This window comes from Thalia democratica, chromosome 4 (genome assembly GCF_965202585.1).
Source record: "Thalia democratica chromosome 4, ktThaDemo2.hap1.1, whole genome shotgun sequence".
In the NCBI taxonomy this organism is placed as follows: domain Eukaryota; kingdom Metazoa; phylum Chordata; class Thaliacea; order Salpida; family Salpidae; genus Thalia; species Thalia democratica.
Window position 1 is genome coordinate 39961681 of NC_139168.1, and position 6217 is coordinate 39967897.

Consider the following 6217-nt stretch of genomic DNA (forward strand, 5'->3'; position numbering starts at 1 on the left):
CCAAAAAAAAGTTTTTGTTTAGGATAGACTGTTATTCATAAAGAATCGTAATTTAATTATTTTTCGTGTTAAAGTTCTTGGATTTTTAGTGATTTTTGTACAAATTCTAGGATTTTTTTAAAATTTCTCAACTTTCATGTTTTTCTGATTTTTTTCTTGCCTAAACCGTCTAATATAAAAAAAAAACCTTTAAATATAGGAACAAGCTCAGTCCTAAATCGCGCACAACTCCACTCAATCAACTTAAGGTAAAAAAAGTAAAAGGGAAAAATAGATAATAATAATCGACCAAGGGTTATAGTTCAAATAAATAGTAAAAAGAAAAAAAAAAGCGGTGGAAGTTGATTTGGTCGTAAAATAATCGGGTGAGAATTATAAGTATACAGTAAGTATATACACTCTGATATTAATTTAGTAAAAACTAACAAAAAATGGCTTAGTTTTAAACTCCTAGGATAAATTTGCAAAGATTAATTAATATTCTTAATTAAGAAAATAAGGTAAAATATTTAACATTTAACTTTAAAGCTTTGGGTTTTTTATAGAAACAAAAGTTTTAAAATAGTTAATTTTTAATTAAGCACTTTAAAATTTCAATTTTCAAAATTTTTACAAGTTTGGTAATTTTTAATAGTAATATCTGCTAAAAAACATTCTAACTTCTTCTTGAAAAAGTATTGTTGTAAATTAAAACAAATATACATTTTGTGGTAGTGAATTTTTTTGACTTTAGTATTTATGTACTATTACATGAACGCATACTACTTTTTAAAAATAAAAAACTTTACTTAAACAAAATAATTAAAACTAACTGAGACAAGTTGTGTAAAATTTCTTCATATATAGCATCATTACTTTTTTTTATACTTCTTTAAGTTTATTTAAAAGAGACTTTGCAAAGGTCGTAGTCAAAATCTATGTTCTGCTAAATCATATGTAATGTCTGAACTTTGTCTCTATTTTTAGATTAAAGTAAAGTTTTGACACAAGTTTTATATCAACAGCTTAATTGGGAAATATGATAGCTCAAATTATGAAAGATAAAATATTCTATCACCTTAACAAAAAAAACTAGTGAATTCAAAAAATAAATGTAGGCTGTTTAGAAAGTGGTCCGATCAATATAAGATAAAACTTTATCCTACAAAAATAGGTTATAAAACAGATAAAATTATTGAAGCAAATTACAATCGCCAGTAAACTTATTTTATGAAACAGGAATAGGGCCAGGGATTGCCTTAAATCTATACATTGTTCAAAAAGTTATTAAAAATTACAACATGTATAAATAAACAGTTGGAACTTAATAAATACAACAATTATAATATACTTGTCTGCAAAAATTTCAATATTTAAATTTTCTAACAGTTTTAAATGTATATATGTTTTCTAAATTAGTTTAAAACTCACTTGAAGGTTTTGAAAAAATCGTACTGTATTTCACTAACACTGAGTCTTATATTTTATTTTATTTACCCTATAATTAAAACAAGTGTTTCAAAAGGCTTAAAAATAGTTTTGTTTAAAATTAACATTCTTACAAAATTTATCTTAAATATTTATTAACTTTGGTGATTTAATTTAATTTTTGTTAAAACTTTCCGTTTTATAACACAGAATAAAAATTGTTAAAATATTATTAATATATTTTCTAACAATTAGAAATAGTTTTTATAAATTTTAGTTTAAAAAGTTTTAAGCTAATAAAAAAATCTTCTTAAAATGTTTTACCTGCTTTAAAAATTTGTTCAATATAAAAATAAAAAAAAACTAAACATCAAAGATCATGATATCTAAAAGTAAAAAAAAACAAGTTTATATGAAAGCATTTTAAATCTTAATGAAAAACTTGATCGTTCGTAAAAAAAAGAGACTTTATGTTATGTTACAAATCTTATTTTTTTTTCACACATGAAAATGTCTTAAAACTTTTAGCTGTAATGAAAAAAGTGTTTACGTGTCTCTAAATACCTAAAAGATCATTTAAAAACAAGCAAATGGCTACTTTTAAAAGTTTCCTACCATGTGAAATGAAAATATTTTTGATTTACTAGACTTCATTCATAGTCTATGAAAAAAACTTTCCTGTAAGCTTTTAAAAACATTAAAACTATCCTGTGCTTTTTAATAAAAAACAAAGCTATCCTAAGTAAGCTTGTATTAAAAAACTTAAAATACTCTGAATAAATAAACTGAGTTATCCTGAGCTTTACTGAGTCCTTCTAAAGTTTTAAAGAATTTCATAAAATCCTGATTTATCCTCAGTGTAAAAATTTACTAAAAGTTTTTGATATAAAATTAAACGTTTAAAAGATAAACTTTTAAAGGTCAATTTTTTCAAGTTTTTAAAAACTTAAAAAAAATATAATTTTTCCCTTACCTTAAATCAGTTTATCTAAGATCTTTAGAGAATAACATTTTTTAATGTTACAAACAGTTGGTAGAAAGAAGATTTTTAAAATACCATTTTTTAATGTAATAAATTTAAACTTAAAGTTTTTCAATGTTGTCTTTTAGATTAAAAATTAATTGTAAAAATCTGTTTCTACAAGTTTCTTTAAATTTATTCATGATGTGACTGAACAAATTTTAGAATAGCGTGCTACAAAAATTGATAAATTTTTAACTCTATGGCTGAGAGAATAACATACTTTGATTTGTTTATTATCTTAATAATAAAAACTACTTTTAATAAATATTTTAAATTTACTGAAACTTAAACAAAACTTTTTGTATAGTGAGATTAACACTGTAATCCAGTATTAAGTGTTTTTTATTAATTGTTTTATTTTAACTTTTTTTCTTTTTATTATGAATATTTTAAATTTTATTTAGTAATTTATTAGTAGTTATTTATTGCTATTTTTATAACTATTTGTTTATTCTTGAATCATTATCACTATAAGATTGGTTTAGCTTTATGGTTTGTTAGCAAAATGTTAGCATTTGTGTTTGTAGAAAAATATGTCCTAAGTGTTATACTACTGCGGTGCACTACATTATTTGCGTTCTTTTTGAGTCTAAATTCTTATAAAGTTTATCGACTTAATAAAAACTTTTTGTTGAAATTTTCATCAAAGTCGGTATTTACTTATGCTTACGCACCGAATCAGTATATATAGTGATTGGTATTCAAAAATTCGTTTAACTTTTCGAATACTAGATAAACATAGTTGAAAAAAGCTAACTAACCAGAGAAAATAAATAATAAAAGATAGTACATTCTTTTTTTTATTTTACTTCTTTTCTTTTAGGTGGCAGGCATGCGCCAGTGTCCCTCTCCACGCCCCTGGTATTGAGCTTGAAAGCTTATCAATTGGCCGCAGTTTGCCGACCCCTGTACTAGATACTGTTTCCAAAAAAAAAAAGATAAACAGTTATCAAGTTACTCGTATAAATTTTTTTTTTCTAAAGTTGACAATAACTCAAACAAAGATATGCCTTAAACAGTAAATTTGTGTCTTCTAGTCTAGCCATATTTGACAAGGTCAAGACTTTAATTTTACTTTATGTTCTAGCGTTTTTATTTTTAGATGAAAAAAACTCTAATTATTTCTATAAACTATTTTTAGTATCTGCCACAGTCATAAATACACAACTATTGTATATCTCTTCAAAAAATCTTAATGTATAATAATTTAATAAACCTTTTGTAATAGTTTCTACTCATTAGCAGGGGCGTAGCGTGGGGAGGGACGCTGGCGCATGCGTGCCACCCAAAAAAAAAAAAGAAGTAAAAAAAAAAGTAGTATCTTTATTCTTTATTGTTTATTTTTTCTGATTAATTTGCCGTTTTTCAACTAAGTTTTTCTAGTATTTGAAAAGTAAAACGAAATTTCAATACTAATTAGTGACAAGTTAGGGAAATTACCCAGTATACTGATTCGGTGCGTGATTTCAAATGTGCACCAATGTTGATGCAAAACTCCATAAGGAAAAATTTTATAACTTCATTAACTTCATAAGAATTTACACTCAAACAGTACGCAACCAGTTAGTGCACCGCAGTAGTATAACCTTATGAAAGAATTTTCTACAAGGACAAATGCTAACATTTTGTTAGCAAACCATAAAGCTAAACCTGTTTTATAGTGATAATGTTTCAAGAATAAACAAATAGTAGCAAAAATAGCAATTAATAACTGCTAATAAAATAAAAATAAATTGATAATAAGAACAAAAAATATTAACAACATAATTTAAAAGATAAATAACAAAAATAAAATAAAACAAATAATAAATAAACAGTTCATACTGTGAATGCAGTTTTAATCTCACTGTACAAAAATTATTCTTTAAATTACCCTAAACTTAAAACTTTTATTAAAAGTAGTTTCCTTTTTTATTAAGATTACAGACAAATCAAACTTTGCTGTTCTATCAGCCATAAAGTTAAAAAATTAATCAATTTTTGTAGCAAGTTATTTTAAAATTTATTCAGTCACATCATGAACAATATTATAGTAACTATTAAAACAGATTTTTTACAATTAATATTTAGTCTTAAAGACTTATTTGATTAATTTTAAATTTATTTAATTTTAAATCATGTTTAAATGGTATTTAAAAAAAATTTCTTTCTACCCACTGTTTGTAGTATTTAAAAAATGCTATTCCCTAAAGATCATAGAAAAACTGATCTCAAGATAAGTGAAAAGCTATATTTCTTGTGAATTTTTAAAAGCATTTAAAAGGTTGACCTTCAAAAATTTATTTTTTAAACTTTTTGTTTTGTATCAGAAACATTTAGTAAAATCTTTCCACACACTCAGGATAACTCAAGATTCTATGAAGTTTGGAAAACTTTAGTATGACTTAGTTGAAACCAGGATAACTTTTTTAATTTTTTATGAAATTAAGTATTTTTAAGCTCAGGCTGACTAAGGATATATTTGTTTTTTTGTTAACACACGGTAGATTAAGTGGTTTTAAAAGCTTTTTTAACAGCCTAGTTTCTATTAGTTTAAAAACAATAAAAAATATCTTTAAAATAATTTAAAATGACTATGATGAAACATGATATTTTTAAACTAACTCAGGATAGTTATTTTGACTCAAAGAGTGGCAAGGCAATCCTGATAGCTTCAAAGTTGGTTGTTTTTTGAAAATTTGTTTTATAAAACTAAATAAAAAGTAAAAATCTGTTTTCATTAATTTTTAGATTATTATTTAAAAAAAATATGCAAAGTAGTATTGTATGGAATGTTACAAGTCTAAAAATATGTCAGATAGGAAAATTATTTGAAGCTCAAAAACTTGAATTGAAAAATAGCAGACCAACACTAGATATTGCTATTACTCAAGACTGCAGTTCAAGTGGTATAAAATTTTAGTTTTTGTTTATATTTCAGATTTTTTCATTTGTTAAGATATATTTTTACAGTTTTATATTGTAATATAGCCAAAAATGTAGAAGTTAAAAAAAAAAAAAATAGCTCTTTAGATTCAAAACTTTTAATTTTAATACTGAAATTTTAACATTTTTATATAAAAGATAGTATATTGAAAGCTGCAACAAACTAAAAGTATGAGTTATTTTAAGTTTAATACAATTCTTTTTTGCTGATATAAAATAGATATTGAACATTATTTAGAAATTGCACAGAGAAAAATGTTTTGATGTATTAATTGTTGTACTTAGTTGACTATTTATTTGTAGTTTAAGGCCATAGGGGGGGGGGGGGGGGGTAAGCCATGTTTTTTAGAAGTTGATCTTATTTTATAGATTTTTTTAAAGCTTTAAGATACTTTTTGTTGTTTAAAAAAATTCAAATTTTTTTTTAGATATGAACAGTCAAAGTCGGGCCGCATAATAGGTTCCCTATGGGAATGGAAAACTAAAACAGCGAAAAAAGGCTAGTTTGTTTAAAATCTATCTACTAATACTTTTTTCAAGCAATCTTCTTCAAACTTTAACAGTTTAATCTTTATACAATAACAAAAAAACATTACTTGTGAATATAAAAATTTGTAGTAATTTTTTTATTTTTGAAAAAAAAAGACTGTATTTTTAAATTTTTTATATAAAATTTTTATTTATTTTAATTATCTAAATTCATAAGTACATTTTTTTCTTGTAATGTAAGGAACATTTTCTAAAATTTGAAGAAGATTGCTTGAAAAATGAAGGAGATAGATTTTTAGTATTTTTTTAAATTTCCGAGAAAATTGACCCCGAAAAAATTGCGGCCCAAATGTTTTAATTTAAGGGATTTTT